General features: G+C 48.5%; 1 protein-coding gene across 5 annotated transcripts in view; it reads left to right on the top strand.

Annotated features, from left to right (window-relative positions):
* Positions 1 to 25,455, top strand: part of LOC146798257 (inositol-trisphosphate 3-kinase B-like) — an 856,729-nt gene that overhangs the window by 91,139 nt on the left and 740,135 nt on the right. The window contains exon 1 of one of the 5 annotated variants that reach the window (XM_085625538.1): positions 18,506 to 18,564. The exons of the other annotated variants lie outside the window; for them this stretch is intronic. The gene's annotated coding sequence lies outside the window, so the exon portion shown is untranslated. Of the gene's footprint in view, positions 1 to 18,505; positions 18,565 to 25,455 lie in introns of those variants that run through there. 5 annotated transcript variants of the gene reach the window in all.

The raw sequence follows: 25,455 nt of genomic DNA, 5'->3' as shown, positions 1-25,455 counted from the left end.
ACAGCGGGCTACTGGCAGATCGGTCTCACACCCCGGGCCCAAGAACGGTCCGCCTTTTCTACCCCCGATGGCCACTACCACTTCAAGGTCATGCCCTTCGGCATGAAGAATGCCCCAGCTACCTTTCAGCGACTAGTGAACCAGGTCTTGGTGGGGCTCGAAGAGTTCAGCGCCGCCTACCTGGACGACATCGCTGTATACAGCCGCCACTGGTCCGACCACCTCCACCACCTCCGAGAGGTCCTGCGAGCCCTCCAGCGGGCCGGCCTCACAATCAAGGCCAGCAAGTGCCAAATTGGTCAGGGGTCCGTGACCTACCTCGGACACCAGGTGGGAAGCAGTCTGGTGGCCCCTCTGCAACTCAAAATTGCTGCCATCCAGTCCTGGCAACCCCCAGTCACGCAGACCGAGGTCCGAGCCTTCTTGGGACTCACCGGCTACTACCGGTGGTTCGTGAGGGACTATGGCAGCATTGTGGGGCCCCTCACGGGTCTCACGTCCAAAAACCACCCGAAGAAGATTAACTGGACCCCCGACTGTCAAGCGGCCTTCGAGAAGCTGAAAGCCGCCCTGTGCACCGCCCCTGTGCTCCAGGCCCCCGATTACAGTCGGGAATTCATTGTGCAAACGGATGCCTCCGACCACGGCATCGGGGCGGTTCTCTCCCAGCTGAACCCCGAGGGTCTTGACCAGCCGGTGGCCTTCATCAGCAGACGCCTCCTGGCCCGAGAACAGCGCTGGAGCACAATCGAGAGGGAGGCCTTCGCAGTAGTGTGGGCCCTCAAAAAGCTCCGGCCCTATCTCTTCGGTACCCACTTCCGGGTGCAAACCGATCATCGACCCCTGCAGTGGCTAATGCAGATGCGGGGGGAAAACCCAAAACTATTGCGCTGGTCCATCTCCCTGCAGGGGATGGACTTCACTGTGGAACATCGACCGGGCCAAGACCACGCCAACGCAGATGGCCTGTCACGCTTTTTCCGCCTCGACGAGGAGAGTCCCCAAGAGGATGGGTGACTCTCCCCGCCTTCAGCTGGGGGGGACGCATGTTGGACAGGCCACATGAAGGGCTTGCTCCCTCCCCGCATGACAAGGCCCAAGCCCCGGACTCCCAGGTGTTACCCACAAGGGCAACCCGCACCCCGTCTCCCAACGGAACTCCTGCCCCCGGACAGCCATGTATCATGGGGCCGAACCACTACCGGCTCCCCCGGCCGGATCAGCCGCCATCTTGGACACTGCGCCACGAGGCCGCGTGGCCTCAGCTCGACCCTAACCCTGGGCCTGGCCCGGCCCCGACATCCCGGCACCACCATCCACCCAGGAGGTGAACGGACCACTTGGCAGGTCAATGGGAGAAAGAAGTGTCGGTGGCTCTCCCCCGCCAGGTGCCGATCGCCCTCCAGCTCCCCCAGGCGCTGGCTCCACCCCCTGCTGGGTGTCTGGACTACCTCATCCCGGACCCCCCGACCTCCCAGTGCGAGGGTCCGGACATCAAAGGGTGCCAGACCTATAACTAGGGCAGCTCCAGAGCAGGAAGGCAGTTGTATCCTGGAGTCGAGAGACACCGAGAAGAACTCAGCCTTGACGGACTACCGGCGCTGCCGTAGCCCTGCCTTGTGAAATATCGTCCTGCCTGCTGGCGCTGCCGCGGCCTTCTGCATCATCCATCCTCGTCGGGACCTGCTGGCGCTGCCGCGGACCGTTGTAACGACCACCTTCATCGGGACCTGCTGGCGCTGCCGCGGACCGTGTGACGACCACCTTCATCGGGACCTGCTGGCGCTGCCGCGGACCGTGTAACGACCACCTTCACCGGGACCTGCTGGCGCTGCCGCGGCCCGTCCAAGCTAGAACACCGAGCTCGAGGATTGTGAGCTATCCGCCATACCATCTCAGCTACCAGATTGGTAACCAGACTGTCCCGCTACCCCCTTTTCCCAAACCCAGAGACTAGAATCGAGGGGACCCCTGGGTCCAGACCTCCTTGTACCATTTCATCGTACCTTAAGAAATCACCTATAAAGAACGTTAAATCCTATCCTTGTGTGGTGTATATCTGTGGGGGGGAAGTTACTCATCTGTACGATCGCTGGAGACGGCTCTCCCCGGAGACCTCTCCCCTTGTCCTCGGCCGACCCTCCCGGTCCGTCTAACAACTAGAGTATGTTGACCTGTACTGGAGGACTTTCCCAAAGGTATAGACAGACAGCCTATGTTTCCTGAGGTATGACAGAATCTAATCTGCCTAGTTGCCAAATGGTTATGTCCCTTATCCAGACATTAGCTCCTATGAAACTGATTATTAACATAGCACAAATCTCCCAGAGCAGCAGGTCTCGCGATGAAGGAGCAGTGACCGAGAAAAAGTGAATAAGGGCTCACACCTAATAAATTATATTGGTCCCTGTTGAACACTTCTACTCCTTGCTAATTATCCTAGCACTGTGAATTTGTCTAAAGGTAACATCAATTTATGAATACATTTATGACATAAAGGCCAAGATTTACCAAGAATTCATGATGTGGCTTATGCGATATGCATACATCAGTTCGGCCAGCATACCTTGGCCCATGTATCGGTCACTGCAAGAGAATGGCTGTGCACTTCCGGACCTCTATTGCCTATGCCATAACCTAAAAGCACCTTTATTTCTTTAAAGACGATGCTGGTTCACTCCCATTTAATCTCCTCGATCTCTCTTCTCTCCTCCATCTCTATTCTCTCCTCCATCTCTATTATCCTCCTGTCACCAAATTTACTATCTAACTCTCTCTATAGCGTCCTCTTTCACCTGCTTGATCCACCCCTCTGGCTTGGTCCCTTTTTTACTTTTGTCTTTTCACCGTTCTTCACTCTCCCCATATTTTACCCGCTATGCTTAAAGAAGATCATCTTCCACATCCCCCCTCTTATTTTCCCCTCTCTCCTTTATCAGACATAGTCATTTCTACACTCATTTGCTCTGCCTCTCGCACTCTAAGCTTTTTTTGCTATTCTGCCTATTTTTAAAATATTACATTCTCTTTCCTTTTGCTTATCTGTTTCGTTATCATTCTATTGTCTTGCTTCTTTGTCCCCTCTTTTTTCGCCCTCTTTTTCATTCTTCTAAGAAATGCTCTTTTTCCCTCTCCTATTTCACCCCTTACGCATGTGTTTTCCTTTAGCTCCCCTTATCTTCAAACTTCCTGTCTCTCCAGCCTTTCTTGCGCTCTGAAACCTAAAAAAAATTAGATTTTTTTTGCAAAGTGGAAACTGGAAAACACAACGAGACACAAAGATATTAAGTTTTTTTTCCGACCAATGTGTTAACAAGATGCAATTTAAGCCCACGTATTTCGGTTCCTAGATCTACAACGTAGCCACTACCTGCATGAAACCCTGAGTTTTGAGAGCCCAGCGGCTCTCCTCTACCTTTTAATACCCCTAACGAGGCGCCTTAGACGAAAGACTTGACTTACTCGGGACCTATTACTGGGCAGAAATGTCTTGAGGTAAAAAGTTATAGCTGGTTTCGCTCTTCCACAGCTTTTCAAATGTTAGAGATGGGAGGCCCCAATGCCCAATGTTAATCATTACTCTTGCTGACAATTCGAATGTAATTCTGTACAGTAGTAAGGGCGACGGCTGTTACAATGAGTGCTAAGTAGTGTGCAACGAGACAACAACCAAGCAAATCTTTACACATAGGAAGCGCTTACTGATAATGACGTGATTGTAAACAACTGTGCATATGCTGTCTTTTTTTCTCCTTTGTATTTGATTTTCGTTTCCTTTTTTGAAAAAACAACAGATATAAAAAAAAGTACAACGTAGCGACTATATCATCTCTTTTTCACATGTTGCTCCCCTTACCCTCTCCTCTGAGAGTCACTAATGGTAACTCACAGCCTTAACAATTGAATGCACCCGTTGCGAACCAATAGGAAATTAAAAATATTTAAGCTACCGAAGCTGAACCTGCCATTTTTGTTTTTATAAGCGCCAAGTGTTCCTGTGTTGATGGGTTTTGTAAAGCATGGTTTACTTAATGACAGATTGGTAATATAAGTTTCTATGGTTATATATAACTATCAGTTAATTTCTTCATATACTTTGTTGGCTAAAAAGCCTAATCGTATTGCATGCTATAAGTTAAAACATTATAAGCGAAAAAAATATGCAGTCATAAAATCAAATCATCAATAAGCGAGGAGTAAACAAATTAAAATAAAATATATAAAAAACAGAGTTAATGAGTCTGTTAGTCCCACATAAAATGCAATAAACCAAAAAAATAAGAAAATAACAATACAAATATCAGACTCGGTTAAATGCTGAAAGCTCAAAAACAAGCTAAGTAATTTTCACTAGTTACAAGTTAAATGCGATTCTACAAATAAAAGCACAGTTTCCTATGCAGGGCCTCTTACTTAACTAGAGTGTGGTTAAAAGCCATTCTTGGATTTGGGTCACCCCTTCCTATATCTGTTTTAGGGATCGTTAGGGGCAGCGCTTTTAGTCTAATTTTCCATGCCTGCTGTAAGAAACGGGAAACAGCAAGCACAATCTCTTCCCTTCGTATCACTTTTCAAAATTCTTAATGCCTCCCAAAAATGCCTCACACCCTTCAGCCTACACATTACAATAATCCACTTCTTACGGGCTGTGAGTAGCTAGGGCAGAAAAAGACAAACTGGCACATGCATCAAATGAAAAACCGGTCGCAAACGCGCAGATTCCCAGAATCTGGCCCTTTGCGACCAGTATTTTTACATTTGGGATGCATCATCCCAAATGCAAAAATCGCAATTTAAGGAATCTCTAAATTGCGATTACTTAAATTGAGATTGCATTTAAGGAATCCCAAATTGAGATTCCTTAAATGCAATGCATTAAAGTAAGAAAATTAGCGATTTCGCTAATAGGGGGAGCAAATTACCATGAGGTTCAACTTCATGGTAATTTGCAAAAACTTTGAAAAATGCACTTTTGTGCATTTTTCAAAGTTTCATGTTGCGCACACACATGCCCTTATGGCATGTGTGTGTGCAACATATGTGCACAGATCAATTTCAAGGGTGCAATAGGGTGTCATTTTGATACCCTTGCACCCTTGAAATTGCATGAGCAATTTGCGAGTACCTACTGGTACTCGCAAATTGCTCATGCAATCTCCAGTTCATTCCAATAGGCCTGGAGGCCCATAGGAATGAATGGGACGGCATTCCTTAATTGCAACCCGCAATTTGCGAGTCGCAATTAAGGAATGTGGAGGAATCGCTATTTTTATAGCGATTCCTACATGCATAGGCTTTTGCAATTCCTTAATTGCGATTCCTTAATAATCGCAATTAAGGAATAGCAAAAGCCTACGTTGATGCATGTGCAAGATAGTGATCATCCTTTTATTTAAGCTATGGGCAATCAGGACAATGACCTTAGCAGTAAAACACCACATATGAATTGTACATATAGCTTGGAGAGGAAACATTCTATCCATATATGGTTCAAACCTCGGGAGGCATTGATGGCTTTGTTCTGTTAAGGTCCCAACTCTCTGGTCACTCCAGATCCACACCATGGTACTCTCCCAGTATAACTGTTTCAGCGTAATACTGTCAGTTTTAACTATGTCTGCTGGGGAATTCTTCAGCTCATCCATTTTAACCATTTCACATAGGTTCTTGACCTGTTTTAACCAAGGAGTACGGACTTGTTTGTTGCAGGCAATACGTTCTAATAAAGATACTCTGTAAGTGACGAGCTCCAAGGGTGACCAAAGCCGCACCAAGTATAACAGATTCTTCTCTATTGCAGAAGCTCTCTGATATAGGATGTTTCTACTCTTCCCCGTTTGCGTCACACTTGACAGGTTATCAGTCCATCATACGCCTAAATAGTCTAAATTTTTTAACTGCTCTATTGGAGCACCCTCAATGGACATCCTTTCTCCAAAGAACCAGTGAGGGTTTATAGCCATGAACTTAGATTTTGATGGATTAAATCCAAGGACCCTAGATGTACAACAAAGCTGCAAAAGAGTCTAGTTCCAAGTGCAAGCCAATGGGATTTTAGAGCTGAGAAGAGTATCGTCGGCAAACATAAGGAGTGGTAGGCACCTGGGGACCTAGGGGCGTCATGCTTGTACTGCATTAACCATTCAACCACTCCATTGATGTAGAGGCAAAAAAGTGTGGGTGCCAGTACTCATCCCTGTCTGAGTCCCCTTTTAATGGGGATCCTGTCAGTTATATCCCCTCCCCTATTCCACCTCACATTGGCATAGGTTTCAGCATGTAGAACTCTAAATATCAAGACCAAATCACTCGGGGCTCCATAAGCTTCCGCAACCCTCCATAGATTGACCCTTGGGACTAGGTCGAATGCCACTCTCAGGTCTATAAAAACAACATAAAGGGGCGCGTGGCCAAGATGGTGGAGTGAGCGGGCGTGTCTGATCAGCGCTCCATCCTCACCTGGCCACAAGCACCTTCAATAGCGACCCCTGCGCAGCTGGGACAGAACCAGGGGGTGTGACCTGGAAGTGGAGATTGAGTGGTGAGTGTTTGGGAGCTGCATTGTGCCTGGTAGGCTCCAATCTGGTACGCACCGGTATCAGGTGCACACTGCGGCCTACGAAGGGAGTGTACCAGATGCTAGCCGGGGCCTCGCAGAGAACGGCTGTGCCGGCGGCGGTCACTCAGCTGACGCTGCTTCTGTGGAGGTCCACCGAGCTCGGGACTCAGCCTTCCCGGTCGCTGTCTGAGCCCTGGGAGAGACGACAGCTTCAGGCGAGTGACGCGGGATGGAGGTTGAGGTCCCCTGCCTGGATACACCGGTGGTGACGACCGTGCATTTCATTGGAGCCTGACAGCGCTGTCCGGGGGGGGTGGGCTGGCGCCCTGCTGAGGGCCCTCGGCAGACGCCATCTACCAGCAGTGGGCCGGGCCGCGTTTGGTCAAGGGGTCTAGCCCACGCCTGGTTACACCACTGCACCTACACTGGCCCCCCACTGCAGCTTCCGTCCTGCCACTGCTTCCCCGGCCTTGGGCGAGGGGGACTACTCGGATCGGACACCGGGGCCCCATGACTGGGCAGGAAGCGGAGCCCACACTTGCCAATTGAGACTCCCTGCTTGCGGGCCTTCCGTGGCCGCCACTTTCCAGATCACGAACCTCACCAGGACTGGGAGTAGCCAACCAACCAGGAGAGATCTCCATGGTGGCTGTGACCCACCGTGGAGCGCCTTCTGGGGCTGCCTTTGCACTAGGGGAGCTGTGGGGGGGGGGTCGGCCCCTAGGACATTGCCAAGGATCCAAACGGACCCTTAGTCTGCCACAGGGTTCCAGGAACATTCCAGCAGAGTGAACATACCAGCATCTCACTCTGCCATTCCCTCGCCTGTGAGGCTGGGGCCCACACAGGACCTCCCCTGGCTTCACACCCCTGGTGCTCGACAGAGGCCCCTGAGTAGGCACAGTTCAGCGCAACACGGCCCCTTTTTCACACCTACACGCACAGCCCTCCCCCTGGACGGGGGGCCCTTGGGGGAGCGAGGGCTGACCCCAACGATCTATTACAACTTGCGCCCTTCCTGGGACTTGTCGCCTGCTCAGCCTCTGATCCCTAGAAACACCCACTAGCATCTCTGGACACTGGCAACGTAGTAAGTGAGCGACTCCTGTGTCCTGGCCTGCTGGGACTTCTGGACACCTTGGTAGCACCTACGCGACCCTTAGACCTTCTACTCCCCTAACCCGGGATGGCATAATCATGGCCACAGCCAAGGGTAAAAAAGACAGATCTGTAAAGGAGATGCTGTTCACAGGCACAACAGACTCCCAACAGGAGAAAGTGCCCACTGAAGATCCTAAACATTCGGGAGGAGACGGAGGTGCGGACGGCCCGGTGACACGCGAGTTCCTAGAAGCGATATTCACATCACGAGAGGGCACTGTCCTCCTGGCTTCTCCATGCAGCAGATCTGTTCGCCCCCTCTGTATACCTACCTAACATTAGAGGTAATGATGCCCACAAATGGTTCACTCAAGAACTTAGAGCACTTAAATTAGGGGTACGACAGAAAGAAAGACAGTGGAGAGCCACCTACTCTTCACAGGATAGGGAAACCTTCTGCGTCACTAGGAAAAATTATCAAAAAATTTTAAAACAACACAAACTTAATTTCTTCTCCTCAAAAATGTTATCGTCATCCAACAAGTCCAAAGATATTTTTAATATAGTTAATGAACTCTGTGACAACGACAGGACAGCCCCTTCAATAGCTCCTACGCAGAAGCTATGTGATTCCCTGAATAATTTTTTCAGAGAAAAAATTGTCACTATCAAATCGAGCATTGCTAGTTCCCCAACGTCACTTCCTTTGGATGACGTCTTTTACAATCCCTCTGTATTAGATACCTTCCCGGTCATTGATGGTAAAACTTTTTCTTCACTTTTGACGAGGGTAAAGTCCGGATCCCCTAACGACATCTGCCCCCCCCACATCTTCTCGGAAATCGGTCAGACTATCCCTCAGGGGATTCTACCCCTACTAAATAAATCACTGACCCAGGGCAGGGTACCTATTGGCTTTAAACACGCTCTGCTAATCCCTCTAATTAAAAAACCAGGCCTGGACCCTCAGGACTCATCAAATTATCGTCCTATATCCCTGCTGCCGTTCCTATCCAAGATATTGGAGGCTCACGTCTCCAATTGCTTTTCCAACTTTGTGGAAACCACTGGATTTCTGGAGCCAAATCAAGCTGGGTTCCGTCCAGGCCATTCGACCGAGACGGTAACCCTGGCAGTCCAGAATACACTTCGGTGTAACGCAGACAGGGATGTCCACCAGGCACTGGTGCTTCTTGACCTGTCTGCTGCATTCGACACGGTCGACCATACTATTTTGGTCGGCCGTGTCGAGCAGGCAGGCCTCAGAGGTGCTGCCCTGAGCTGGGTGGAATCATTCTTGTCCGACCGGACTCAAGCAGTGAGACTGGGCACTTTCACAGCCCCTAGAATTAAGAACGATTGCGGGGTCCCTCAAGGCTCATCCCTGTCCCCCCTTTTATTTAATTTATACTTGCGTCCCCTTTTGTACTCCTTGAGGAAATTCAAAGTGTGGATCTTTAATTACGCAGATGATCTGCAATTGGTTTTCCCCCTCGGGTCGCCGGATGCTGTCACTGAGTTTAGGGAGGTCATGGCTCATATCCAGAGTTGGATGGGCCTTAACCACCTAAAACTTAACCCAGGCAAGACTGAATTGATCTTGCCTGGGAAGAGCGAACTCAGCTGGGGACCTCAATTTTGGCCTTTGGAGATGGGAAACCCCCCCTCCAATTCCCGCACAGTTAAGAGCCTTGGAGTCACCTTTAGTGAAGACCTCTCCCTGAAAAGTCAGGTAGGGTCAGTTGTCTCCGCCTGCTTCTTTCAGCTGCGCAAGATTAGAAAGATTGCCCATTTCCTAACCCATTCTGCCCTGATACAGGTGACCATCGCCCTTGTGCTGTCTAGGCTGGACTACTCAAATAGTTTATATTTGGGCCTTCCAGCCGGGCAGCTCAAGAGGCTGCAGCTGGTTCAAAATCAGGCGGCCAGGCTGATCTGTGGGCTTCCTAAATGGCAGTCCATCGGGCCAGGCCTGGCAGACCTGCACTGGCTGCCGGTAGCCCAGAGGGCGGCTTTTAAAACCGGCTGCATTATCTTTAGGGCATTACAAAGTAAAGGCCCCAAATTTATCATCAATCTGCTTGCCAGATACACCCCCTCCCGCAACCTCCGCTCTGGTCACAAAAACTTGCTCATGGTGCCGGTTGTTAGGAAACAACGTCAGGGCGGCAGCTCTTTTCATTTTCTTGCTGCCTCCCTCTGGAACTCCTTACCAGCTTCTTTAAGGTCACACGAGGATATTCTAGCCTTTAGACTAGCCTTTAAGACCTGGCTTTTTAGAGAAGCTTATCCTTAGACGTTCTAAGTTGTCCTCCTGTTGTTGTGTTATGCTCTGAAAACCTCCTACAGCGCCATGAAGCCTACGGGCGTACGTGCGCTTTATAAGCTAAATTTAACATAACATAACATAACATCCTTACGGGAGGATTTACAGACAGTTAAAAAAGATCTCACTATGGTGCTCAGAGAGGTGCGCCGGGACATCGATGAGGTGGGAGAGAGGGTGGTGGCCCTGGAGGATAGCCGCCCTAACAAGAAATGCGGAAGTCGAAGCTCTCCGGCAAGAGATTTTGCGCCTTCAGGACCAACAGCTGGACCTCCAGGCTCACGCAGAGGATCTGGAAAATAGATCAAGGAGAAACAACATTTGCATTAGGGTGGCCCCCACAAACACAGAGGGATCGGACTTGGAGGGCTATGTCCAGGCCCTGTTTGGAGCGTCCTGGGAGACAACACACTGAGCAGCATCAAGTTAGATAGATGTCATAGAGTTGGCCTCCCCAGAGTGCCCCCTTGCCTTCCTGCAGATATCCTGGTCTGCCTCCACAACTTCAAGGAGAAGGAGGCAATCCTCAAAGCGGCACGCTCGGACCAGAAGATACAATCCCGCGGCCACCCTCTGCATCTATTCCAAGACCTGGCGGCCTCCACTCTTCTAAAATGCAAGGAATTCTACCCGGTCACTGGCCACCTCCGTTCCCGTGACATCTGCTATTCCTGGGTGCCATCCGTTTTGCTGTATCATTCGAATGATCGGCAAAACACACCAACTACGTTCTCTGTCAGAAGCCTACAAATCTCTTGAGATTGCACCCTCCGACTCGGTCTCCACGCGCCCCTCCCAGGAGGAAAAGGTACAGAATAGGAATGGCCGCGGGTCTAGATCAGGTCTGCGGCCCACGCCATAACGGCCAGGTCTGGAGGCCATGGTGAAGGAGAGGTCTGAGGTGCTGCCCTCCCTCTCCGCTGGAGACAAACAAGATGCTGACCTCCTTCATAAGGTAATGTGCATTTGCTGAAGGGTAACTGTCTTGAGGGTGGGGATGGAGGTGTAACCCTACTTCGAAAAGAGATTTGGCTCACTCTGATCTGGTGACCCCCATGGACACAGACTTCCAAGTCATGAACGACTCTATGGACTATTTTTTATCTCGTTTTTTTCTTTTTTGTTGAGGTTTTGGGGTACTGTTGAAGGACTTCTCTTCCGACTGACCACTAATGGGCTAGGCGAGGTATCTCCCTACTAGAAAACCTGCAGTGGGATATTTGTTTGCTTCAGGAAATGCATCTGCTAGAGCAAGACACCCATAGAATGCACACAAGGAAATTCCCTCACCAGTTTTGGTCATTGGAGAGGGAGAAGTGAGGGGGGGCTGCAGTTCTGTTCTGCAGTCAGTTTCATGGGATAAGCCTAGGTACCTATTTTAAGATTAAGGGTCGCCTACTAGCCATCCAGGTGCAACTGAGTATACTTCACTTCACAATAGCCTCATTATACTTCGCCAATGAACGCCAGGAAACCTTTGTCACGGAAGCACTCGCAGGGGTCCTTCAGACCCGGATTAGGCAATTATTGTGGGTGGAGATTTCAACCATGTCATGGACGGAGGGCGGGACCGGTCTGGACAGCGGACGGGACAACAAGTGTTCTCTCCCCCGAAGGTCTGACTTGGCTGGCGGATTGTGGGCTACCCGATGTGTGGCGCCTACAACACCCAGACGAGCGGGACCACACATTCTACTCCATGGCTCACAAGACCTATGCATGCATTGATCACTTCCTAGCTTCATCCTCAGCTTGGGAGCTAATCCCAGACTCTTCCATTGAGCCCGTTCTCTGTCAGACCACTCAGCAATCACACTCGTCTTCACAACTCGTACACCTCTCCCTCAATGCCCGCCCTGGCGTCTGCGTGAGACACCGTTGCATTCCCCTGAAGTAGTGTCCTCAATTAGGTAAACGATCTCCAACTACTTAGTAGTCAATGATAATGGCGAGGTCCCTCGCTCCTCCGTATGGGAAGCCCTCAAATTGGTCTTATTGCAAAAGCAGCACATGACAACAAGGCCCGAAGGGTTAGGAGGGAGGAGCTGGGTAAATCGGCATTAGAACTTGAGTCCATTCATAAACGCACAGCAGCCCCCCGCATATGGCGCAAGCTGGAACAGGAGCGACTTCAGCTTAAGCACCTCGATCGCAATAGAGCTGAGTATGCCATGCTCCACCACAAACACAAATTTCATGTAGGCACTAACATAGGGGTTGGATGCTAGCCCATTGTCTACGGAGTATGCAATACCCACACAGTCAAAGCCATTCAAACGCGAGAGGGCCTAATGGCATCTCATGAATCGGACATCGCAACAGAAATCCAGGCATTCTACACTAGTTTGTACCGGGGAGACCACAGAGTAGTTTACTGATCCACAGCTCTATGCTCAGTCTGCTGCGATTACCCCGCTGCCACCATTGGATTAAAAAACCGTTGACCAACCCATTAAAATAGAGGAGGTGATCTCGGTGATTGCAAGGCTGAAGCCCATGAAGTCGCTAGGCCCGGACGGATTTAGTGCTATCTTTTATAAAACGTTCTGTCCCGAACTAGCCCCCCTGTTGACTCGCCTTTTCAGCTCCTTTTCAGAGACTGGAACACTGACTGACTCGATGCTGCAAGCCTCAATCTCGGTAATCCCGAAACCTGCGAAAGACCCACAGCACTGTAGCTCCTACCGACCCATATACCTCCTCAAAATCGATGCAAAATTGTTTGCTAGTATCCTGGCCCACTGCCTAAATCCCCTGATGCTGGGCCTGGTTGAGGCGCATTCACTTTGTCTCCTTGTTTGTTGTATTTTGTTCATATTTAATGTGTTTTTTCTAAAACAAATCTTTCTGGGTTTTTTTGTATATGTTTATTGTAGATGTTGTTTTTTGTGTATTTTATTGTATTGTTTCATCACACATGATTTATAAGTTTGTCATCGTTATATATATATACAGTCGTTGTTTGTTTAGCACTGACCCAGGGCCTCTTTTGTTTATCCTGCACACACTATTATTGAATATTTATTACATGTTGAAGTGTGTCTTTTATAATTCATTCCTTGTTTAAATTAATGCATAAAATATATATATATATATATATATAAAAGAAAACATTTTTGTATATCTTTGAGAATAAATAATTGAAAAATTATACACTCTGTGGGTGATATATATATTTGGATTTATTACCTGTCTATATGAATACTGAGTGGGGGATTCCTCTCATGTTTTATGCTGTACTTCTCCCTGGACTTGTTTCTCCCCCCCAGAACCTGTTTTTTATTCTCAGGGTCCCTCTTCTGTTACTATTTTGCTGGGCCTGGTCGACCCAAAACAGGCGGGGTTTATTCCCTCGCTGCAGTGCGAGGACAATACCAAGCGTGTGTGTCACCTCATTGACAAAGTTCAGCGCTCCCGGGAAGAAGCCCTCTTACTAGCAATAGACGCCAAGAAACGTTCGCTAGAGTGCACTGGCCCTATCTGCTTGCAACTCTCCAGTGCTTTGGGATGGGCGAGCGTTTTCTGAACTGGGTGAGCAGTATATACAGGGAGCCGAGTGCAACCGTCCAGGTTAATGGGGTGAGCTCTAGCAGGTTCCGAGTGGAGCGAGACACAAGGCAGGGCTGCCCGCTTTGCCCGCTCCTCTTCTCTCTCTATGTGGGTGGCCCTTCGTTGCAGAGACTGAGATGACCCCAACGCAGTAGGCATTAAATTTGGAGCGGATCAACATTTAATTTGCCTCTAAGCAGACGATATTATCTTTTCTGTTGCCCAGCCCATTTCCTCCCTACCCGCTATCATCTCAGAGCTGGATGTCTTTGGGTCTGCGTCATGTTTCAAGATAAACCTGCTTAAATCACAAATTTTAAATCTCACCATCCAACCGCATACAGAGCAAGCTCTCTGCGCACGGTATGACTATCAATGGTTGGAAGCCGAGCTCCCATACCTGGCAATAATACTGGCTCAGAATCTCCCCAAAACAGCTCATGCCAACTATTCGAGACTTAGGGCTACAATCTGTTCAGATCTTGACCAGTGGCTGCGCCTTCCTCTAACGTGGCTTAGCAGGATACCAGCGGTGAAGATGAACGTGCTACCCCAAGCCCTCTTTATCTTGCAGACGCTTCCACTCTCACCCCTCACGGGGTTCTGCGACAGCTCCAACAAGATTTAGATTGCTTCATCTGGAAAGGGATGAAACCCAGACTGCAAAACTAGCTGCTACAATGCCCTAAACAGGAAAGGGGCCTGGCAGTTCCTAACGTCTTATGGTACTACCAAGCTACCCAAGTGAGATATTTGATAGAGTGGAGCCGCCCGATGATGGAAAAGCATTGGGTATTTATGGACTAAACAGTGGCAGGCTCGCACATCTGGAGGGAGGCTTGGCTTCCCCGGTACATAGATCTTGGGGTCTCTACTCATCTCCGGTTATGAGCCCCCTTTTTAAAATCTGGGACAGGGTGGTGAGCACGACTGGGCTCTCGTCATCCCTTCCCCGATGACCCAACTATTCGCAAACCCCGAATTCCCTCCCGGGTTATCACAGGGAGCTGCTAAACGATGGCTGAAAGGTGGCTGCAAGAGGGTTGGATGTCTCTTCAACCACAACAGTCTCATTCCCTTTAACCTACTAAAACTACAATACTCCCTGTCAAAGCGTAATAGGTTCAACCACACCTAACTCACCCATTGGGTGCTTAGCACAGACGAGCACCCAAACGCAAGCAGATCTATGACTCCCTTTGAAAAATGGCTGCTCCTCAAAACAGATGACAAGAAACTTACCTCAGAAATCTTCCGCTACTTGATGAAAGTGCCTTTCACACATAGGACCCCAGGTCAACTTGGTTGGGAGACAGAACTAGGGCGCAGCCTCTCTGATAAAGTTTGGGGAGACATTTACTATAGGACTCACCACTTTGCATATAACGCAGGACACACTGAAACAGCCTGCAAAATTAGCTCATATTGGTACTATACTAGGGCACGCGTCCAAAAATGGAGCACGCTATGTGACGGCGAGTGCTGGAGAGGCTGTGGCAACCCTGGAACACCTATTCACCTCCTGTGGAACTGCCCCAAACTCACAAGATTCTGGGAGTTAATTCTGAACGACATAGACAGTGCTTTTAAAACGGAACTTCCCCGATTCCCCGCCTACATACTCCTGGGACTTCCTAACGCTCTCACCTATCTGCTCCAATCCGTGTGGGGGCGCCAGATAGCTATAGCCCTTAATGCAGCACACAGACTACTCCTGGCAAACTGGGGCTCGAATTAACTCCTGCCTCATAAGCAATGGCTTCACCAATTATGGACACTACTGGGTATGGAAAGACTCTCAATGGCCGCCAATGCTGACCCCACAGCCTATGCGAAACTATGGGCCCGTTTATTCCTATTCCGTCGGAAGAGTTTAGGGAATTGACCTGTCCTGCGTACTTGCGTATTCTTAAACTATTACCACCCGAAACTGAAGATGTTAAGGCACAATAAACACAGTTTCTATGACCTATAGCGTTCTTCTACCAACCTTACACAATGGGATCGGCCTAGCCGGAAGGGGAAGGGGGCAGGGTGGGGGGGGGGCAGGGTGGGGGGGGGGCTTCCTGTTCTATGTTACTTTATATTTGTTCTATTTTGGTTTCTCCAATTTGAATGAAAACTGACAAAGCACTCAGCAAACTTGTGCAAGGGGCGTGGGCACTTTTAGCAATGTTTGATGACTGCGGTACCTATAGTGCACTCAGAAGACCTCCACCTTCTGCTTCCCATACGTGACCGGCCCAATATGGGTTGTAGGCGACATGCTGTGTCTTCTCTCCATACCCTGTGATCTTCACGTAAATGAGTCATGTTCTGTCTTTTACCACACATATGAACGTTGTGGCCGGCCCTAAAGGGGTTATAGGCGATTTGCTGTGTATGTGACTTGGCTAACCTTATGTCAATAAAAAGATTTGATCCTAAAAGCAACATAAAGATGGTCTTGCTTCAGGGTAACATACGTACAGCATAGGACCCTGAAGCGCTAGACCTGATTGATGGTACTGACCTTTTCCCTGAAACCCACCTGCACATATTCAAGTATACAATTATCAGATATCCAGGATTGGAGCCTCGCCAGTACTTGCCTAAATAAAAAGTTTGAGTGTTGTCTAGTAGGCCTATGGGTCTGTAATTCGTTGGCTTGTCCCTATTGCTCTTTTTACAAATCGGGATAATGGCAGCTCCATGCCAGGATGGCGAATGGTCTGACCCCTTACAACAGCGTTGCTCAAAGCACTGAGATAAGGGACCCATACTTCAGGTTTTGATAAGTACATGTCCTCAGGTCCAGCCCAGGGGCCTTTTCTTTCTTCATCTGCCCAAGAGTGTATGCTGTTTTGGCTAAACTGAAACTTGCAGCCACCCTATCTGCATTGGCATCCGCTGATTCAGTATGTGCCGGTACAGCATCCCCCAACACAGTCACTGTCCCCCTCTCCTGAGCTTTGGCTGAAGCCTTGTCCTTATCACACTCACTATAGTGTCTGCTACCCACTTGTCTTGCTGGACCACTGCTTAAAGATGGTTATCAGTCATGTGGAAACCAGCCAAAACTAGCCTCCAAAAAGCCTTAGGGTCCCTGTTATGTAGGGCGTCTGTCATAATAGACCACTGGTTAGATTCCTATCTCTTATTAGTATTTATCAAGCAGGATTTATATCTCTTCCTAGCAATGTGAATTTCAGTACGGTTTCCCTTCTTTATAGCTACCAATAAGCATTTTTTTTCATAGCCGCACGCTTTAGAGTACCAACTAGATAAGGACTTTTAGCAGCAGCTCCTCTACCCAACTTTCACTAAAAAAGTTCCTTATTTGGTCCGTTGATCAGTTAATTTATCATCATCAGCAAATTGTCTAACAATCCAAAAATTCTCATACACTACAAAGGTATATGCATGATCAGTTACTGCAACTGTTGTAGACCACATCAATTGTTCACTTGCTGGATTAAATAAAATTTAAAGACATTGTGTGTGTCAAAAGGCCTGGAGATTCCTGGATCATCCTTGTGCTGCGGCAAGGAGGGTTGAGCTAATCAAGCTGTTGTGGAGTGAGATATATATATATATATATATATATATTACCTACTGGCGGTCGCCAGTAAGTAGATATAGTTAGGACCTATTTTCCATAGGAAATTTGCAACATTCTAATCCCAATAACTTTAGCGCCGATTGACGAATCTTCGCGAAATTTTCAAAACTTTTGGCCAGCTCCGGTCCGCTCCTATCCTGAAAGTCTCGGGATGATTCGTATAGTGGGGGCCGAGAAAAAAGGGGGGTCCCAAAACGTGTTTTCCGCATGCAGTTTCCCATAGGACCTTTAGCCGTAGCTACAGCCCGAACTGCAAACGGAATTACGCCAAATTTGTGGCTTGAGCCCACCTCACACGCCCCAGGGACCGCCACCTCCCCGGGGCTTTTCAAATGGTGGGAGGGGGGCCGCGCGGCCCCCCTCCTGGAGCCCTTGATAGCCCTGGGGACCGCCACCCCCAGGGCCGGCTCCTGCAGTGTCCCGGGGTGCCCACCCCCGGGACACTGCTGTTTGCAATGACAGGGCGGGAGCCTCGCGGCTCCCACCCTGTCATTGCAAACTGCTTTACTATTTGGAAGAGAGAGCAGGAAACCTGCTCTCTCTTCCAAATAGCAAAGCAGATTGCTTTTCCACATGGGGAGCAGCATGTTAGCTGCTCCCCATGTGGAAAAGCAATGCCGGCTCCCGCAGGACGCGGGGGGCCGGCTGGAACCGGGGGGGATTGGGGACCCCCACGGTCCCCAACGGAGTGGGCCAGCCCCAGGGGATGGGGTCCCCGGGGCTATTAGTGGCCCAGGAGGGGGGCCACGCGGCCCTGTCCCCAAAATGTAAATTTTTTTTTTTTAAAAGAGCCGGCCCCGGGGGATGGGGTCCCCAGGGTCATAAGTGGCCAGAGGAGGGGGGCCACGCGGCCCCCTTCCCAATTGTTTTAATTTTTTTTTTTAAATTGGGGGCAGGCCCTGGGGGATGGAGCCCCCTTCTTAATTTTTTTTTTTTTTTTAAACGGGATCGTGGCAGGAGGCCACGCCCCCTCCTTGAACCACTCTGCAAACGCGCCCCCTGGCGTGTTTGCAGAGGGGGAACAAATTCCACTTGAATACTGGGGGTCCCTGGGGAGTTTTGGAACTTTACAATATTCACCTAAAATTATCCGAAGAACGAATTCCGATTTACTCACCTGTTATCAGGAGAGAACCCAGTGCTGCATCTTTTAGCCCAGCACTGACCCTGAAAAGTAATTCTAACCGTACTTACCATGTAACTTGTATTTCCTTCCATAGGAATTCATTGTCTGGTTTTCAGCAGAAAAGTTTCTAAGTGTCTATTTTCACAAACTAAAAATATTCCTTAAAAATCGCCAGTATGACTTAAACACATTCTTTCAACTGTTTACAGGAGATGCACCAGTGCTGGATCCAGGATCCACCACTGAGTAAGAAAAAGTGACGATAACACTACTTACCTGCTAAGTGAATTTCCTGCCATAAGGTAACATTGGTGATTCTAAGTGTCAACTTTTAAAATACAATAATATTCGTTAAAAATCACTACTGTAACCAAAACGCTTTTACTGTTTACAGGAGATGTCCAAGGATTGAATCGGGGTTCCAGTCCTTTGGTTATAAAAGTAATCCATAAAGTAACTAATTGCATTTAACTAGAAATTCACATTGAGCTCAATGCTGCATTGTGTTTGAAATTGTGTAGCCCATTGCAACAACTGTAACTACTGTACTTAAAAGTCTATTGCCTATTTGCAAAGTATTTAAACTACAGTAATTCATTCTGAGAAAGTATATTTTGTAATGTAATGTATAATGTAATTCTAATGTAATTTAGAAAATAAAATACCTAAAAATAAATAGTTTAAAAAATGTAGTAAATCAGTTTAAAAAAAATAAATATAACAATTAATACATTTAAAAATTGTCATTCACAAAACCTTTGAAATTCACTGAGACATGTTATAGTTAGGAATTAGCATTTAAAAAACCTTTGAAATTCACTGAAAAAACCATAGGTTTCAGGCCTGATATAGTTAGGAATTAGCATTTAAAAAACCTTTGAAATTCACTTAAAAAACCATAGGTTTTAGGCCTGATATAGTTAGGAATTAGCATTTAAAAAACCTTAGAAATTCACTGAAAAAACCATAGGTTTTAGGGGTGTTATAGTTAGCTGGACATTTCACTCGTACAAAACCATTCAAATTCCTCCGATATAGTTAGTTGTACTAACTATATCTCGCGTGCCCGCAATCCACTGCTGATGATGTCACATATTACATCATTCATGACATGGTAAGTGACATCACTGATGACATCTCAAATGACATCACTGATGACATCACTGATGACATCCAGTGAATGTGGTTTGGTTCGTTATTTAAATATGTATTATATATATGTATATCAATTTGCATTGAAGAATGAGTGGATATATAAATATAAATATCTGGATGGAGGATTTAGTAGCAGTGTGATTGACTGTTTACTTGACTAATTTATAGTGTCTCACTAAATATATTGGATAGTGACTAAACTGTGTGAATATTTGTATCACTTTTGTCAGTTGTTGTGTAAACTGCTTCTCCAGTTGGTTACTAGCTATGTGAAAGTCTATATTAGTTATTGATTAGTTAACTGAGTATTTGTATGGGAGAGTGAATGTGTATGTGGTTCGGTGGGGGGTGTGTGACTACCCAAAGATGTGTGAATATTTGATTCAGTAGGTATATAAAGTTAAAACTACATGTTATAACAGTTCTTTGGGTGAGTGAATATCTTTATGGGTGTGGTGATGAGCAAATATATGTCTCAATGGTACATGTCCAACAAACTAGAAAAATAAAAGCCAGTGTATGTGTCAGTTGTTGTATATAAGTAAGTATGCATAAGACTCAGTGATTGTATGAGTGACTGTATGGATAACTGTATACTTGTAATAGTGATTTTATAACACACTGAGTATGAGTTACTATCTATATGAATAGATGAAGTGATGTTTGTATAAGTGTGTAGCTAAGTAAATGTAAGTATGATCCATTGTTTGCATAAGTGAGTAGGATGACTTCATAAGTGAATAGGATGTGTGCTGGTGTGCTGGTGTGTAATGTCGATATAGGTGTATAAGTATATTTGATAGTGTTCTATTGATCATTGACAGCATGTATGAGTGAATCTATAGGTAAGTGATTAGATGTGTGTATAGATCTAGGAATCACTGAGTGGGTTTTTAGAAACTTGTATTGGTGTGTCAATGGATTCAAATATGGCACATATTACACAGTGGTGAAGGGAGGGAACGGGGCCTTAGGTGACGTGTGCAAACACGCCCTATGGCGTGTTTTAAGTTGGAGAATTAATTCCCCTTCAATCCTGAGGGTCCCTGGGGGCCAACTTGCCAACCAGGTGCTTCCAGTAAGCGCCACTGCGCTGCGTTGCAGAGAGGTGGTCCAGGCTGTGCCACTTTTTACACCTCTCTGCAACGCAGCCCTGTGGCGCTAACTGGAGATACCTGATGAGCTAGTTGGACCCAAGGGACACTCAGGATTCGAGGGGACTTTATCCCCCAAATTAAAACGGCCACAGGGCGTGTTTGCACACGTCAGCTCAGCCCCCCCCCCCTTCACCAGGGTGCAAACGCGCACTGTGGCGCGTTTTAAGAGGTAGTTTTAATCCCCCTGCCCTATTATGTACTAGGGGCTTACAGAGGAGGTCATTCTAATCACAGGGGTACCCCAACGCATAGTGTTCCCTAGTTTATGTAGGTGTTTTAACTGTATTCTAAGTGTCTTTTAGCTTAGCACTGGCTCTAGGATTGGTTAGTCAGAGTCAGTTACCACCAGTACCCATCTGAAAAAGTTGAGGGTACTGGATGATTTTGCAACAAGGCTCCTCTGTTTGTTCTTTCTGCATGTCTTCCTTCTTCCTGCACTTTTCTTCGCCTTTGTGGACTTCTTTTGCTTCTTTCTGCATTTCTTTTTCTTCTTTCTGTGTGTTTTTTCTTCTTTCTTCTCATGTCCTACCTCTGTAGGCATAGTTAGAAACTAGCATTTAAAACACCTTAGAAATTAACTGAAAAAAACATAGGTTTCTGATGGATACATCTGCCAGTGGATTCCTCCCCTTGTGAATATCCCCTGCGCCAGCAACATTCGGAAACTTTTGTAGCAGTCCACGCCGATGAGGTCGAAGACGACGTCACAGAGACACGGCTCCGCTCGCGACTCCGCTGACGTCACCGGCTCCATAAGAAGACCTAGTCGGCGTGATGACGTCAGTTCCCTTTTTTCCGCGCCGTCGACGCCAACGAATTTCGGGACTCTCTCTGTAGCTGTGCTTGATACTTTGTTTTCTGCTGGTTTCTCTCGCTCTCTTCTTCAGCTGAAATGTCGACGAAGTCTGGTTTTAAACCTTGTCGGGAATGTGGAAAGCACATGTCGATAACGGATCTGCATGAAGACTGCGTTTGGTGTCTATCATCGGACCACGATGTTCAAGGATGTTCTTGCTGTTGCAAGATGAGCTCCAAGACTCTTAAGGAGAGGGAAGCAAAATTGTTCATTGCCAAGATGAAGAGGGAAAAAAGAGGCCGGAGAAGATCGAGGTCGAGATCGAGGTCGAGGTCAGCGTCGAAGTCGACTTCGGGCATGCTTCTAAGTCCAAGAAGCACAAGAAAAAGAAGAGGCATGGATCTCGACATCACTCGGATAGGGATACGGCTCCGAGATCGACATCGCCCTCCCAACGCCGTAAGGACTTTGTTTCTCCTTCGCCTGTTCCTGATTCACCAATTGGCCTGTTGTCACCTGTGGCTTCACCGGAGCATTCTCCGGCACCGGCTCCATCTCCGACGCCGGCTTCATCTCCGGTTCCGGCTTCGTCTCCGGTTCCGATTGAGGAGCTTCCAGCTCCGGGTGAGCCTTCGGCTCCGCTGATTCCACCGTCGGCGCCGGTGGGCCCGAGTCCGGTGATGCCTCAGACTGAGACTTATCCATTGTTTCCAGGCCCAGGTCAAGATCCTTCGCATTATCTTAATGCAATGTATGGAGTCTTCTCCAGAGCCATGTACCCCTCTGGTGCACCTTCGGGTCCTATGGGTCCTATGGCCTTCAGTTTGGGAGTTCCCCAAGCTTATCCTTAGGCTCCCTTCATGCCATTTTTTACGGCGATGCCGTCTTGGCATCTACCGGCGCCGAAGACATCGACGCCACTCCCTTCTTCACCGGCGCCGACTCAACCTCGTTCGACACCAGCTGTTCCTTTGGATCCACGCTCGACGCCGGCTCCGGCGCCGTCGGATTCGGTCACGGCGCCGCTGACTCCTGTTGTGAGGATCAGTTCTAGGAGGGAGGCCCAAAGGGTACAGGATGAACAGAGGTACCTGATGGAGGAAGTAGAGGAAGGTGAGCTGATGGAGTCAGACGATGTGTTTGATGATTTGAAGGAGGCTAGTGGCCTGGATTTATCGCCTGAATGGGAGATTACTCCTCCTGCTGATGCTCCTTCAAAGGATGTGGCTCCATACCACGCTGTTATTAGAAAGGCGGCTGAACTTTTAGATCTGCAGTTGCCTCTGGCAGAGTTTAAGCCTAACATCCTAACAGAGGTTCTGCACTCTCCTTCTACTGCATCGGAGCCTTTGCTCTCTTTTAACAATGCCATTATAGAACCAGTAATGGAGGTATGGCGTAAGCCCTTCTCTGCTCCTGCGGTTTCTAAAGTTATTGCTAGAAGCTATAGGGCGGCTCCAGGGGACCCAGACTTTTTAACATCTCATCCATCTCGGGAGAGTCTGGTGGTTCAGGCTGCCTATTCCAGAAAATCAACAGGTGCTTTTCCTCAAGTCCCGAGTGACAGGGATGCGAAGAAATTGGACCAGTCGGCCAAGAAGGTCTTCTCTTCTGCCAGTATGGCCTTAAAATCGACGAATGTCACCTGTCTTTTGGGCCGATATAGCCATGCTCTTATGGATTCAGCAAAGCAGTTAGCCCCAAAGCTGTCAGAAGAGGATAGGATGAGCTTTAATGAGGTCCTTTCGGATACCCAAGCGGCTGCACGTCAGGTAATCCAAAGTGGCTTGGATACAGCTGACTCGGTAGCAAGAATCATGGTATCTTCTGTTGCCACGAGGAGGAGTGCATGGCTCAGGTCTTCAGAGTTCTCCCCTGATGTTCAGTCAACGCTCTTGGACTTGCCTTTTGATGGCTCCGGACTTTTTGGCAAAAAAGCGGATGCTGCGCTTGAAAGATTTAAGGAGAGTAAGGCCACGGCTAAATCTTTGGGCCTTCAAACTCAGCCAAGGGTTTCATTCAAGAGATACAGGGGTTTTGGAAGGTCTACCTTTTGTTCTTTTTACCTTTTGTTCAGCAGCAGCAGCAACAGCAGCAAAACACTCTGTATAAGAGCTACAGAGGCAGAGTCAGAGGTCGCACTCGAGGTCGTCAGCTCTCCTCCTCCTCCTCCTCAGCCCCTCCCACCACTGCAAAGCAGCCCTAGATCCACCATTCTGGATCATGCTGGTCCTGTGGGGGGCCGGCTTACCCATTTTCTACAAGATTGGGAATCAGTTACTACAGACCTTTGGGTTCTAGATCTTGTAGAAAATGGGTACGCCCTTCCCTTTCGGGAATTCCCTCCAAATTACCCTCCTTGTCAAGGTGCTTGTTCGAAGGACCACTTTCTTCTCCTGCAGGAGGAAGTCCTGACATTACTGACAAAAGGTGCGATAGAGGTGGTTCCAGAGCAGGAAAGGGGTCAGGGATGCTACTCCTGGTATTTCCTGATTCCGAAAAAGGACGGCAGATTGCGTCCAATATTGGATCTCAGGATCTTGAATCTTTTTCTGAAGCAAGAGAAGTTCAAGATGCTCACCCTTGCGCAGGTTCTTCAAGCGCTGCATCAGGAGGACTGGATGGTGTTGATCGACTTGCAGGATGCGTATTTCCACATCTCCATCCTGAAGTCGCACAGGAAGTATCTCCGTTTTACGGTAGGGTCGCAACATTATCATTTTGCGGTCCTTCCGTTTGGTCTTACTACTGCGCCTCGAGTCTTCACCAAGGTGATGGCAGTGGTGGCAGCCCATCTCAGAAGGTCGGGGATTTCAGTTTTCCCCTATCTGGACGACTGGCTGATCAAAGCGGAGTCGCCAGAGACGGTGCTTCATCATCTGCAGGTTGCAACTCAGCTGTTGTACAAATTGGGTTTTTCGATAAACGTGCCCAAATCTCACCTGGTGCCCTCTCAGCGCAACCTGTTCATAGGGGCAGTACTGGACACTACTGTGTGTCGGGCATTCCCTCCTCCTCAAAGGATTCTCGACATACAGGAAGTGATTCCTCTGTTTTACAATGGAGCGGTCGTTGCGGTCCTGAAGGTCCTTCGCCTGCTCAGTCTGTTTGCTTCCTGCATTCTGTTGGTCAACCATGCACACTGGCACATGAGGGCCCTCCAGTGGTGCCTCCGCAGGCAGTGGTGTCAGCACAAGGGAATCTGTGAGGATCTCCAGAGAAGCTGCGGCGGATCTGTCTTGGTGGAGCGTAGAGGGCAATCTGTCCCAACGAAAGCCCTTCCATCTACCTCCATCGGTGGCCACAGTAATAACGGATGCATCCACTTTGGGGTGGGGTGCGCATCTGGAGGATCTGGAGATCAAGGGTCTTTGGTCTCCAGAGGAAATGTTGCTTCACATCAACCTTCTGGAATTACGGGCGATTCGTTTGGCGCTCAAGGCCTTCCTCCCTTCCCTTCGCGGTCAGCCGGTTCAAGTCCTGACGGACAACACTACCGCGATGTGGTATGTCAACAAGCAGGGAGGAGTGGGGTCTCATTGTCTTTGCAGAGAGGCTCTGTGTCTCTGGTCCTGGGCTCAGGATCATCAGATTTGTCTGAAGGCAAATCATCTGGCCGGGGTTCTGAACGTACGTGCAGACAGTCTCAGTCGGCAGTTTCCGCCGACCACGAGTGGAGGCTTTATCCGGAGGTGGTTCGTCACGTCTTCCGGACGTGGGGAACTCCTCGGGTGGACCTGTTTGCCACTCACGAGAACGCTCACTGCCCATCTTTCTGCAGTCTCCAGTATCCGATGCAGGGAGCATTGGGGGAAGCGTTTCAGTTGAGTTGGAACACTCAACTCCTTTACGCGTTTCCTCCCATACCCTTGATTCCTCGAGTTCTGAGGAAGATTTGCCAAGACCGGGCCCAAGTCATATTGATCGCCCCGGATTGGCCAAGAAGGGTGTGGTATACAGATCTTCCCCACCTCTCCTCGTGCCCTCCGCTCCGTCTCCCTCTCATGGCAGACCTCCTCTCGCAGTCGGAGGGGCAGGTTCTACACCCCCACCTCCAGAGCTTACACCTTCATGCCTGGAGATTG

This window comes from Triturus cristatus, chromosome 9 (genome assembly GCF_964204655.1).
Source record: "Triturus cristatus chromosome 9, aTriCri1.1, whole genome shotgun sequence".
Classification (NCBI taxonomy): Eukaryota; Metazoa; Chordata; class Amphibia; order Caudata; family Salamandridae; genus Triturus; species Triturus cristatus.
This window is presented reverse-complemented; position numbering and strand designations above follow the sequence as displayed.